We start from the raw sequence: 15,043 nt of genomic DNA on the forward strand, positions 1-15,043 counted from the left end.
GGGGCAGCGGCCGCCTTTGAAGATGCGGTCGCTAGCGGCAGAGGGGATGCAACAGTGTCTTCTATGGTCAGGCTCCGCACCGGCCACACCGGGCATGGCGCCACTGGTTGGAGTGGTTCGGGACCAGGAGCGGAGGCCCTGCTCAGTTCTGCGTATATAGTAGGGCCCTCCTTGGCCGGGCTCTCGGGGACACAGGATGCCATGCGCTGTGGCCGAATGGTAGGGGCCGCTTGCAGAGCCACTGTCGGGCTGGGGGAACTCTCACCTTAACCGGCGCCGTGGCCTCCGTTTCCTCATCACGCGGCTCCTCCCGCAGTCTCCGCTCTTCATCCCATCTTCCAGCGGGGCTAGCCTCCAGGCTCAGGGGCTCCGCAGGTAGGCTCTCTGCTGGTAACTTAGGTGGCCGCTCCTGGTGGTTCCACACAGGCTCTGCTCCTTCACTCAACCTCCAGCTGCCCACCCGTGGCCCTGAGGGGAACGTTTCCTGGCGTGACTCGACCTCCCGGCACCACCGCCACTCTTGGCGCCCGATGCCCCGACATCCACAGCATCTCATATCGTCCGACGGGCAACACTCGAATGGCGCCAAACAGCCACAGCCAAACTTTTTCCCTGTGCTACTCACTCTACTGGGTGGGGCGATGGCAGACCTTTCCACCCACTTGTCAGGGTCCAGTACGTGGGAGCGCCGGCCTCCTGGTACATATCGCTGGTTCCAGGGGTACGTAGGAGGGGGGCCCCAGTCCATTGGGAACAACAGCCAACACCTGGAACTCTCCTCTACGCTGAAGCAGCACCGCCATCTTGCACCAGTCCTGGTACCTCACCGGATCTTCTGCTGGCGACGTAGATACGCCACAGCGCTCCAAATTTGTAATCCACATGTGGGTAATTTGTATTCCACAGGTGTTTATCATCCACACAGAGCAGTCTGAGCTTTTTCCATCCCTTGGGGCAGGCCTGCAGCAGAAGATGACGTATTAGCGGCGGCGATCCTGCCGACTATGCCAAATGTAGGATCGCAGGCCGGACTGGGGTGTGGTCCCTCGATATACCACGCAGTGACATACAGACACAAGATGAGGCAAGTTTTGGGTACAACAGGTCCAAGTTTATTCTCTTGCCATCTGCCTGACGGCCTCCAAAGTACACCGCACTTCAATTCACTTTACTTTACTTCACTTCACTTATCGGCCATCCATTTCCAGGGCCGCTTCCCGCACACCGTACTTTACACCGGGGACGTACATTTACACACCGTCCCCTCTTCACTCTTCAATGCTCCTGTCAGATCCGTCACTGTGGCCGCCTTAGGCCCGTAAACCAACAGCACCTTTACTGATCAGTCGTCTCTCTCTCAATACGGTATGCTTTACCTCAGTGCCTTGTCTATACTGCGGTACTCTGGTGTCAGGACCACCCCCCTGACTTTCTCTCTCCTCAGTCCCCCTGGTTTGGTTTTCCTCACAGTGCACAAACTGTCGTAGTCCTCCTGTCACTGGAGCTCCCCCTGGGGACTGGAACTTTCTGGAACCCTCCTGTCAAATTTATATCATTTCTGGTTCCCTGTAACTCTGCTCCCCATGACCAACGGTTTCCTAAGTCCAAAGCTGATGTCAAGTCCTTTGCTCACACTCCTCCCTGCCCTCTAATGGTCAACCCAAGGTACTGCACGTCCACTACACTTTCTCAGCTGTTTCCCCACTGTAGTAACTGACACCTGTCTAAACTGTGCAAACCTTCCTTTCTCTATTCTTACACGTCTGCCCGTCCGTCAGGTCACCTTCCCTACACTGGGTCCGTCGCTGTCCGACTTTTCGATGGAGACAAAAAACGTTACTTTGTCCGTCGTCTCCGGCCGATGGACAAAGAATTTCCAATGGATCCGTTGAACGACTGATGAAATGTGCGGCAATCCGTCACTAATGCAAGTCTATGAGAAAAAAACAGATCCAGTGGCATCAGTCTCTGGATCCATTTCTTAAAAAAAACAACAGATTGTGACTGATGGCAAAAAAACTGATGTGTAAAAGAGGCCTTAAGGCCCCTTCGCACACAGCGATCTCGCCAGCGAGATCGCTGTGTGTGATGGGGATCAGCGACCGGCTCCCCTGACGGTTATCGCTGATCGTCCTGGGTCATTTTTCGATCTCTGGTCTCCCGCTGGCCAGCACGCATTGCGTGGCAGTGAGAGACCAGTGATCAGCGACGCTGGATGCTGTTTTCTAATGTAAACATCTGGTATCCAGGAGCCGTTATGTGTAACGGGGCCTTTACACATAAGATAGCTGTTGGCCCAATGATTATTTGTCCAACAGTTATCTGCCATGCCTTCTCTATACACAGAAACTGAGCTTGGTCAAGTGCTCTTGTGTTCTCCTTGAATGGGCTGCTGCCAGAATAGTTTTGCAGTGGCTTATCTCCCACCAAACAAATGGATGAAGGAATGAAATTTAGCAGGATGGATAAACTTTCCCCCAACACCATCTGTTAGAGGAGAGTCAGGAATCCCTCGTACATATTAGACTGTAGCCCATCGTCGGCAAAATCTAATGTTTATAAAGATGAATGCAGATAAGATGTAGAATCTTCCTCACTGTAATAGAGCCACATATGAGCTGGTGTATTTAACTTCATATCATTTGCAGTACATTCTTCTAGGCTAATATTTAAAAAAAAAAAACTTTCTACTGAGTGACATTGCTTATTATACAGATTTTGTACTGTAAAAAACAGTTCAGCACAATATTGTGCTCGCATTCTCCCCACCTACTGTGTTTATAATAAACCTAATCTTAGATCACAGCTTTTCAGAAGTACATTTTCTCTATCAGCAAATGCAGCATACTCCGGCAAATTGCAAATGTAAGTGGATCATGGAGGAGGAACAGAACTGTTGGAAATTTAGCCAGGTGTGAGTGGTTAAAATTTTATTGATACAAATCTATCATCTACATTCCTGAGATCTCTATTTTTAGACGGTATCAAGCCGCGTTTATGTCTCAATGGATGGAGGACAAGCAATAATTCAGATGCTTTTTAAAGTTGTATGAGTTATAATATATAAAATGAAATATAATATATAGTATCAATATTTCAACTATGCCATGAGTTTAAATGAAGGGCATAAACAAAGCAGGATTTAAAAAGCTATTCTTATGTGTCATAGAAAATATTTAAATCTCTACGCCACATGGAATTGCAGGGGCTAAAATAGCTGTCAGTCAGAGCCAGACTGAAACCAGGCCACATTCACTCGCCCTCATCTCTCTTTTTGCAGTAACACAAGAGCTAGCAATCTAAGGTGCCATTATGTGAGTTACAAAGTGAAATGAGTAAAGGCCCTTGTTCACATAACGAAATCGCTAGCGATTTTGTGACGCAACAGCGATCTTGCCAGCGATCTCGCTTTATGTGACATGTATCTGCGACTGGCCCCCCTGCTGGATATTGCTGATCGTGCTCGAAGGCCTGGGCCACTATTTTGTCGTTGGCGTCCCGCTGGCTGGCATGCATCGCTGTGTTCGGTGCCGACTAGCGACGTCGTTGGCGACGCAGAACTCATGGATGCAGGCAGAAGTTGTCAGAATCGCTGTGGTGTGACAGGTAACAGAGACCCCCGACAGATCACTGTATCACTGCTGTGTCACTGGAGAGATATGCCTGTTTGGCAGCTCACTAGCAACCATTTAGCGATGCACCATCGGTGTCGGGATCGCTGGTGCATCGCTAAATGTAACAGGACCCTAAAGGCCCCCGTCTCACTAAGCGATCTCGGTAGCGAGATCGCTGCTGAGTCACAACTTTTGTGACGTAACAGCGATCTCACCAACGAGATCGCTGTGTGTGACAGCGATCAGTGAGCGGCCCCCCTGCCGGTATCGCTGATCGCTGGAAGAAACCTCTGGACATTTCTTTGGTCGCTGGTCTCCCTCTGGCCAGCACACATTGCTGTGTGTGACAGGCGGGAGACCAGCGATCAGCTGTAAAAAATAATAAAAAAAATTAAAAATATAGTTATTCTCACCTTCCGACGTCCTGTTCAGTCATCTTGCCTCTCTCCACACTCCGGCCCCAGTGATCCTTTGCATGAATGACCGCGAGATGTCACGGTCTCGAGGGATAACAAAGTCTCGCGGTCCTTCATGCAAAGGATCACTGGGGCCGGAGCGTGGAGAGAGGCGGGATGACTGAACAGGACGTCGGAAGGTGAGAATAACTATATTTTTTATTTTTTCTATTATTTTTTACAGCGATGGCCAGCGATGCCGCACGCTCGGCATCGCTGGTGAAGCTGTCTGTGTGACAGCTCACCAGCGATCACATAGCGACTTACCAGCGATCCTGACACCTTGATATCGGTGTCGGGATCGCTGGTAAGTCGCTTAGTGTGACGGGGCCTTAAGACTGTGATGTATTGATTGGAGACAAAGAGAAGTGACAATCCTAATTAAAATGCAGGCAAGAGCTTCTTTCGTTACAATAGACACATGCTTTAGAGATAGTCCTTCTCAAGTCCACATTTCTTTCACCCAAACATCTTTGTTAGACGCTGAGGCACCGATAGAAAAGGATGAAAATTGCAGTTTGTATAAATCCGATAGGAATGGGATATACATTTTCAGCATCAGGGTGAACCAGGGAAAAATATGCATGTCTTCTCATAACTGTAACCCTTGCCTATAGGCCAAAAAATCATAGTGACTAAATAACTCGCAACAGCTATGCCATGTTTGATCCATGTTTGATTTCTGGGTAAAGGTAAATTCCTGAGGCAAAATATGTTGGTGATCTCGAACTTCTGCGAGCATCTGGAGAGGAGTAATCTTATAAGTAGGGATTTTCATAAAATCCGGAAGGGTAGAGGAAATCCCATAATCCGGCCCACGTGCCGTCAACATAGGGGATGTGTGGGTGTAACTCAGGTGCTTATAGAAGATCAAGGCAAATTATGATCTATACTCAATGCAAAGGAAGATACATTTCAGTGTAGGTTTGATCCCATTAACCAGACGTTTTCAATGGATTTCTCCCATCCACAAGTTGATTCATTTCTGTGACTGGCTTAGTAAGTTGTTTAATTAATTCCTTTTATTTTCTGAAACTGTATATGCTGTATTATTTTGTCCCCATTGTAAAAATATTTTGTATATTTTTCAGAAACACTGCCTCTCTTTGGCTTAAATATAAAATTTAATAGTTCTATTCCTTTTTGTTCTGTAAACTGCACCACGAAGCCATACGCTACCTACCAGGCCTCCAGTCAGCCTGAATATAAAAAATGACTGGTGGTGGCAGTGAGTAGACTGGGATTTTCCTGGATTTAACAGGCAGATCTCACCAGTGACATAGCAGCGGTCGTTACTTACCTGTCAGACGCGGCGATGAAGACATCCTCCCGCCCACGTCCATGCGTCGCTCGTCGGCGCCAGCAGGAAGCGGCCAACGAGAAACGGCCCAGGATGTTCTCGCGTGATCAGCGATAGCCAGCGGGGGAGCCGGTCGGAGGTAAGTATCACATTTAGCGATATCGCTAGCAATATCGCTGGTGCGTCACAAAATCGGTGACCCTTTAGCGATATTGCTGGCGATATCACTATATGTGAAGCCCCCTTTAGTTTCCTCATAACCAACCTATTAGTTGTAATAGCATGTGGCCTCCTTCAGTAATCATTGGCCAATGGAGTAATTGTCTGGAAGATAAGGGGCAGCAGAGAGCTGTTCTACACAAAGATCACAGTGGGCGGTTCTGCGTGACTTTCGTGGGCTGCTATATTCTGCGATATTCTTGACATTATGTTATTGATTTGGTTAGTAGGAAAATTAGGCACTTTGGAATTGACTTTCTTTTTGTATATCTGCTTTTATTTTCCTGCTGTGAAAGCTTTTATTTATTTTAGTGTATAGCTTGTTTCCAAAGAGACTGACCACCAGAGCCAGGCTGAGGAAGCACAGTAGTTACAATTCAGGAGAGTAGTTAACTCCTAAGATCCCAATCAGCTCTCTCCAGGCCAATGATTTCTTTATAGCATTTAACTGCTCATATCCCTCCTCATCCCTCGGAGCTCCTGACTCTTATTAGTCCTGTATAAAGGTACTGTCACACTTAGGCTAGTTTCACACTTGCTTTTTTTTGCAGCGCGTTTTTCCCGCAAAAAAACGCATTAAAAAAACGCATACAAATGCATACAAACGCTGCGTTTTTTTCAAGCATTTTTATGCGCATGCAGGAAAAAAACGCAGCGTTTTTGCGCGTTTGTATGCGTTTTTTGTGCGTTTGCGTTTTTTTACAGATTTTGGAAAAACCCCACAAAAATGAAAAAACAACCATTCAACAACACACAAGACCAATGGGACTTCATTGTGGGTGTGGTATGTTAATATATAGACCCTGTCTACAGTATTCTTCACATTTGCTTGATTCTTCTCGTGACCATGGATCTGCGCTGGAAGAGTTTTCACTTCAACTTGGATTTGGACATCGCGATGGCTCAGGCGTATGCAGTTGCTTGCCATGAACAAAGGAAGAGAGAGAGGCAGCGAAGACGGCGGCGTATGTGGATACATCCGATTGTTGAACTCCGGGAGAGCCGTGGGGCATACCACACCCTCTACAGCGAGCTACAGGCAAACCCGGAGAAATTTACAGATTATATCCGGATGTCCCACGAAAGTTTCATGGATTTGCTTGCTCGTGTCCAACAATCCATCCGGAGACAGGACACACAGCTCCGTCGTGCGATTCCTCCTGAGGAACGGCTACTGGTGACATTACGGTATGTTTTAAAAACCAAGGGGTGCGGTCTGATGTTTTTTTTTTAAATTTAGTATTCAAAACCTTGGGTAATTAGTTTTCGTGAATGTACTAATATTTTATTTTATAGTTTTTTAAAATAATATACATAAATATTAATTTTACTTCTTTGTCTGTTCACAGATTCCTGGCGACTGGAGAAACCCTATCTTCACTACACTTCCAGTACCGTATTGGAATCTCTACCTTGTCTGGAATTGTTGCTGACACCTGCCGGGCTCTCTGGAATGTTCTTTGCCCAGAATTTATGCCCCTGCCCACCGCTGAAAAGTGGATGGAAATTGCTGACAAATTCTGGACAGTATGCAATTTTCCCAACTGTTTGGGAGCTGTTGATGGTAAACACATACGGATCATCAAACCCCAAAGAACGGGATCTGAGTACTATAATTACAAAAAGTACTTTTCAATAGTACTCATTGCGATTGTGGATGCCGGATGTATGTTTGTAGCAGTGGACATTGGAGCATTTGGCCGTGGTAATGACTCACAGGCTTTTAAAAACTCAGACATGGGCCGGAGGTTGTATGGCAACCAATTTAATTTCCCTATGCCACGGCCTCTTCCTCACACCGAAGCTCCGCCACTGCCCTTTGTAATGGTTGGCGATGAGGCTTTTCAAATGTGCGGAAACTTACTGAAACCCTACTCCAGCCGGGACTTGGACCACACCAAAAAAATATTTAATTACAGGCTGACCAGGGCCAGAAGAACTGTCGAGTGTGCTTTTGGGATTCTTGTTTCCAGATGGCGAATTCTGGGCACGGCCATTAATCTTAAACTTGAAACAGTCGATGAGGTGGTGAAGGCCTGTGTGGTTCTACATAACTTTGTGATGGCTAAAGAGCACCCGACCTTTGAACTGGACGATGATGCTCCTAACCCATTGCCTGAATTCACTCAGCACACTCTCAGGTCATCCGTTGAAGTTGGCCAAATGAGGGACCAATTTGCGGCCTACTTTATTTCTGATGTAGGACGGGTGCACTGGCAAGATGAAATGGTGTAATGTTTTTGTTTGTTTATGGTAATAAAAAACCTTATTTGATACCATTACTGAGTGCACTATATTTTTTAAACTCCAATTTAATAAAAAACTTCCCATGTATAACTGAATTTTTTGATGTTCACACACCTGGGCAGGTAAATACACATATGAGTTAAAATGCAGCATTGCTAGTCTGCGTGAAATATATTGGAACGAGCAAAGCTGCAGGCCATGAATCAGGAAACCTTTTTTTTTCAAGAGAAAATTGTGCAACTAGTTGAAAACAAAGTATGTGATTTTCTCAAAACACAACCCTCAAAACCCAACCCCAATGAAAGTCCATTGGGAATACAAGTCAGCATTGAGTGGATGAATGTAATCTGCTCCATTCCAACTTACAAGTTATTACACTAGGCCTTGGAATGACTATACTAGGCCGTGGTATTTCAAATATGAGTATAGTATGCCTTGGGCCTACTAGTATAGTCATATGTGAAATACCACGGCCTAGTATAGTCATAACAAGGCATACTCAATTTTTGCCAACTAGGATCTTGTTTCACAAAAAACAAACGGGTGAAACTTGAAACCAACAGTTTGCTTTTCATGAAACCAGATTCTAGTTGGTAAAAATAGAGTTATTACACTAGGCCTTGTAATGACTACACTAGGCCGTGGTATTTCAAATATGAGTATAGTAGGCCTTGGGGCTAGTAGTATAGTAATATGTGAAATACCACGGCCTAGTATTGTCATACCAAGGCCTACTGTAATAACTAGATTTTTAACAACTAGCATCTTGTTTCACAAAAAACAAACTGGTGAAACTAGAAAGAAACTTATTTTTAAGACAAGTTTCAACAGTTTGTTTTTCATGAAACCAGATTCTAGTTGGTAAAACTAGAGTTATTACACTAGGCCTTGGAATGACTATACTAGGCCGTGGTATTTCAAATATGAGTATAGTAGGCCTTGGGCCTACTAGTATAGTCATATGTGAAATACCACGGCCTAGTATAGTCATAACAAGGCATACTCAATTTTTGCCAACTAGGATCTTGTTTCACGAAAAACAAACGGGTGAAACTTGAAACCAACAGTTTGCTTTTCATGAAACCAGATTCTAGTTGGTAAAAATAGAGTTATTACACTAGGCCTTGTAATGACTACACTAGGCCGTGGTATTTCAAATATGAGTATAGTAGGCCTTGGGGCTAGTAGTATAGTAATATGTGAAATACCACGGCCTAGTATAGTCATACCAAGGCCTACTGTAATAACTAGATTTTTAACAACTAGCATCTTGTTTCACAAAAACCAAACTGGTGAAACTAGAAAGAAACTTATTTTTAAGACAAGTTTCAACATTTTGTTTTTCATGAAACCAGATCCAAGTTGGTAAAACTCGAGTTATTACACTAGGCCTTGGTATGACTATACTAGTCCGTGTATTATTTCACATATGACTATACTAGGCCTTGGGTTGGTTTTTAACATGTATTTACCCATCAGTGTGTGTGAGCGGCGCAAACAACATTAATGAAACTTAGTAATGGTGAACCACAAATGTAAATTTATTTTTTATCACAAAAATAAACCAAAAAATTATTTTTTCCGGCGTTTGGGGGCAGATGGTTTCAATTTGGGGGTGTGCAGGGAATATGCAACACTTGCTGTTGAAGACGGTGTTTGAGGGGAAGGGGCAACAAAACTTGTGGGGGAAGGTAGTCCAGTTAAGGGAATTAAACTAGGAACACTTGGAGGAGAGGAAATCTGTTCAGGTACATTAGTTGTAATGGCATGTCGCCGTAGGCTTGTGTGCCTGGACCGACTTTGGCCCAATGCCCGCCTTGAAAGATTTCGCCTTGAACTAGGGGCAAATATTGAGTGTAGGTCCCCCGTCTGCAGGTGTGGCTGCTGCTGCTGAGGTGGCGGCTGCTGCTGCTGAGGTGGCGGCTGCTGCTGAGGTGGCGGCTGCTGCTGAGGTGGCGGCTGCTGCTGAGGTGGCTGCTGCTGCTGAGGTGGTTGCTGCTGCTGAGGTGGTTGCTGCTGCTGCTGAGGTGGCTGCTGCAGCTGAGGTGGCTGCTGCTGCTGCTGAAGTGGCTGCTGCTGAGGTGGCTGCTGCTGCTGAGGTGGCTGCTGCTGCTGCTCTTCGTTGTCAGTGCTCGTCCTTGCAGGAGGACTGGTGGCGGCAGTGATGGTCCAGGTTTGCAGAGTGGTGGTGGCAGGGCTACTACATGTTGTTGTAGCGGCAGGGCTGTTCCATGTTTGCCTAGTGGTGGCTGAGCTCCACGCATGCATGGGAGTGGCGGTGGTGCTCCAGACAGGAGCAGCGCTTGCCATGGTGGTGTCGGTGAAGTGACCAGCTGCACTCAGACTTGTGGTGGTGTAACGGTGGGTGTCCTGGCTTTGAATAGAGGTGTCCGTGCAGTGGTATGCAGCACAAGTTGGTAGTGAGGTGAAGCGAGTCAATGGTGGCACAGGTGGAAAGGACACCACTGATTGCTGACCGTACCGATTATGCTGCATAGCCTGCAAGAAAGCATTGTTGCAGGCCTGCAGCACATTCAGCTGTTGATCAGGACTAAGGTGTTCCGCCATGCCCTTTTCAATCTTACTAAAAAAATGGTGTGCTGGTCTGTTGAGGTCGGCCTCCAGACGGTCAAGGCGCTGTTCTACAGAATTGAAGCGGTGTTCAAAGTGGTTAAAACCACGTTCCATGAGTGCAAAACCGCTTTCAACTCTGTCGGACAGTGACTTGAGGCTGGAATTAAATGTCTCGCTCAAATGCATAAACTCGGGCAAGACATTCCTGTCCAAGGCCCTCTGCCGCTGGCGGGTAGTGCCCGCATAACCAGTGGCAGAGACCTGGGACAGGGGAACACCTGATGGCCCAGCTTCCTGGTCACCAGCTGTGTGTGTGGTTGACCTGCAAGGTGCTTCCTGGCTGTCGGATGGCTGGGACGGGTCAGAGGACGTCCGAGGAAGGACCGCTCCAGGGCCAGGTTGCAGGGTGCTGCTCCAGGTGCTGTTGAAGAAAGGAAAATCATTACTACCATGCCTTTACAAGAAGCATCAGCTGTGGATTAGAAAAACACAGATTAATAAAAATAAAAACCCAAAATTTATAATACTTACGATCTCGTGGCAAGGACCGGTCTTAGGAACTGCAACGCGTGATAGTGACGGTATCTAGTTCTGGTCCTTGACACAGATCCACTGCGAACCTGGCCCTCAGCACGAACATCACTGTTGAAGCGGTCCTCGATCGAACGCCAACGTGTTCGGACTTTGTCCACTGTTGATAAAAAAAAAACAGTGCCGTCAAGGACAACAGTCACTGCGGCACAATGTAGCAATACAATACTCAAAGCAGTCACTGTAGACCCCGATGACACTGTTGGGTTTCCTGCTAGAATACACCTAGCACGAAACCCAACAGTGCCGTCAAGGCCAACAGTCACTGCGGCACAATGTAGCAATACAATACTCAAAGCAGTCACTGTAGACCCCGATTACACTGTTGGGTTTCCTGCTAGAATATGCCTAGCACGAAACCCAACAGTGCCGTCAAGGACAACAGTCACTGCGGCACAATGTAGCAATACAATACTCAAAGCAGTCACTGTAGATCCCGATGACACTGTTGGGTTTCCTGCTAGAATACACCTAGCACGAAACCCAACAGTGCCGTCAAGGACAACAGTCACTGCGGCACAATGTAGCAATACAATACTCAAAGCAGTCACTGTAGACCCCGATTACACTGTTGGGTTTCCTGCTAGAATATGCCTAGCACGAAACCCAACAGTGCCGTCAAGGACAACAGTCACTGCGGCACAATGTAGCAATACAATACTCAAAGCAGTCACTGTAGACCCCGATGACACTGTTGGGTTTCCTGCTAGAATACACCTAGCACGAAACCCAACAGTGCCGTCAAGGACAACAGTCACTGCGGCACAATGTAGCAATACAATACTCAAAGCAGTCACTGTAGACCCCGATTACACTGTTGGGTTTCCCGCTAGAATACGCCTAGCACGAAACCCAACAGTGCCGTCAAGGACAACAGTCACTGCGGCACAATGTAGCAATACAATACTCAAAGCAGTCACTGTAGACCCCGATTACACTGTTGGGTTTCCTGCTAGAATATGCCTAGCACGAAACCCAACAGTGCCGTCAAGGACAACAGTCACTGCGGCACAATACAGAGCAGGGAAATACTCACTAAACGCCTTTTTGGAGGATGCTGTGGCGCTGTCCCAGCCATCCATCAACGCTGCGGCCACCTCATTCCATAGCCGCCGGGTCACCACAATGTCCTTGTGCAGCCGGTCACGGCTGTCCCACAACGGCGAACGCTCCTGGACCAGGCTGATGAGCTGCTCATTATCCAGGTAGACGTCTTCATCCCGTTGTGGAACCTAGACAAAACACATTCATTAGAATAATCAAATTTAAATTGAATAAAAAGTTACAAAAAAAGAAACATAAAAAAGAGTAAAAATAGAAGATAAAAAATAAAGAACATTACAAATCATTTGATACTTACATTCCGTATCACCACCGGGACTTGGCTTCGCTGCTCCTGCTCTTCGCCCTCACTAGTCCCGTCCGCAGAAGATGATGATGACGATGTCTTAAAAAAGTTGAAAAAAACGTAAGAGATTTGGAGAAGCAGCAGATATACTTACCAGATGCACGAAAATAATCACCTCACGGTCTGCTTGCGCCAATTCCTGCCGCGATGGGGAATACTCTGATTCTGAAGACATACTGCATGTAAAAATAATAAAAATCATTAGTACATACATAATTTAAAAGGACAGGCATATAATGTAATATACTCACATTCTTCGCTGATATAATGGGTTCTTGGTTGACTGTCTGCTCTTCAATCTGTCAGTGTAGTAGTGGCAGAGTTTTGGCAGGCACCTCCTTTATATAGACTTTTTTTTTTTTACTTTAGAAGATTATAACTAGGACAACAAGTGGACACTACCAAAAAAACGCAGCGCTAAAAAAACGCATACCTGCGCATGCCAGTGCGCACGTATGCGAATCCATAGGCTATAATGGCCATTTTTAGCGCAAAACGTGCGCATACGTGCGCATGCGCTTTTTTCCAGGGCCAAAAAATGCAACATGCTGCGTCTGGAAAATACCAACGCACACCCCAAAAAAACGCAGCGCATGAAAATCGCATACATGCGCTTACCAGCGCGCAGGTATGCGCACCCATGTTAAATATAGGGGAAAAAACGCATGCGCACGTATGCGTTTTTTTCCAGCGCAAAAAAACGCAAATGTGAAACCAGCCTTAGCGATGTACCAGCGATCCCGACCAGCGATATGACGCGGTCAGGATCGCTGGTACATCGCTAAGTGGTCACTAGTGAGCTGCCACACAGGCAGATCTCACTAGCGACATCGCTGGGGACGGGGGTCGCTACTTACCTGTCACACGAGGCGATCCTGCGTCCTCCCGCCCGGGTCCACGCATCGCTCGTCGTCACAGCATGAAGCGCCGCAGGAAGCTGACGACTAGAAACAGTCCAGAACGTTCTCGCGCGATCAGCGATAACCAGCAGGGGAGCCGGTCGTAGGTAAGTATCACACACAGAGATATCGCTAGCAATATCGCTATAACGTCACTAGTTATAGCGATATTGCTAGCGATATCTCTTAGTGTGACTGGCCCTTAACAGTGAGCCTACCGAACAATTAAACAGAAGATTTATCCCAAATAGATGAATAAAAAAAGCCAAAAATGAAGATTTATTTTGTTTATATTCCCTTCAAAAGGCCATATATACTCACATATTATACGAGTGAAAACTTTATAATACGGTGACACAAAAATACAAGTCTATGAGAGCCTTGATCTGGCCTAGTTCTGGTTCGCATAGACTTATATTGAGAGCATGTGACGTAGCTTCTGACTTCAGGCTAATCTGAAGCCGTGCTCACAAGATGGCACAGGGGGACAAGAGGGGCATCAAAAAACTGTGAAGTTGCCAGAGTGTGAGTATTTGACGGGGGCAGGAGGAACAGCCACTCCAGCACTGAAAAAAACCGCTGAAGATGCCGGAGTGGTGCTTTAAGTTTGGTATTGCCAATGTCGCTTTGACCCAAATAATAAAATTAACACTTTATTTGTGCAGCAAATGAAAGTGTATAAAATAAAATTTCAAAAAATAACAGCTGAATTGTTTTTCTTTTCTTATTTCTTCCAGGTGAGACATTAGGTTATACCCATATGTCACTGATAAATACAACTTATTCTCTATAAGAAAATCCCTCACACAGATAAGCTGACAAAAATAAGAAAGGCCAAATTAGGCCTGGTCCTTAAGGGACTAAAGAGATACTAACCTTCCTTCATATTCCCATTTTGCTATGTCTGTTATAGACCGTAGGGTTACACTTGCTGATTTCTGTTCCTAACAAGTTTCAATATAACAAGTCAATTGGCATACATTTATAGACCCTATTACATGGGCCCTAATAAACAGTATGGGGACGAATAATTTATAATATGGTAATCTGTTCCCGATGCAGTTTGCATATTGATGGCAGCATATTCTTTATTTACTTGGGGAGATATTCTGCCTTCTATAATAATTATTTTAGACTGCATAAAATGTTGTGAGATGATATTTGAGCATTTTGTTTATTCATAGGTAGACCTCTGCCATGTCTAAATTGGCCAATAATAAGGAACAACTAGTCTTATGATTGCTCATTTGTCTGATTTTTGGCCTTTGTAAAAGGGCTGTAAGTTTGCAAGATTTTGCATGTATTCCTGAAACAGAAAGTCTACAAATCTTGAAAAAAAAAACAAAGAAACTCCTAGAAATTTTTTTTATTTTTGTCTGGGATTAGTAGAGAAAGAAGGACAGCAAAAGGGATGGAGAAAAAATACCTGTGTGCTTTAGTGCAGAAAGAGCACAGGGGGAGAGGCTCCTGCTGCAGCAAGCTGTGTTACAGCCAGACATAGGATTGTAAGGAGGAGGTTATGTCTGATTGTATATATAGAAAGGGTTTATTTTTTATGACTGGAAGTGTACGGAACAGGAAGTATTCCAAACTTGTTTTTTTTTTTTTTACATTTCTGGTTGATGCACAATCTTGTAGCCGTAAAATTTCAGATAGAAAAATATTAGATGGACACTTCTTATTTTCAATTATTTGTGTCTGTATAGTGTTATGCACATGGTTTTAGGTATATAAAT

The sequence above is a fragment of the Dendrobates tinctorius genome, unplaced genomic scaffold, assembly GCF_039654945.1.
Source record: "Dendrobates tinctorius isolate UK_male_01 unplaced genomic scaffold, ASM3965494v1 ptg000026l, whole genome shotgun sequence".
NCBI lineage: Eukaryota > Metazoa > Chordata > Amphibia > Anura > Dendrobatidae > Dendrobates > Dendrobates tinctorius.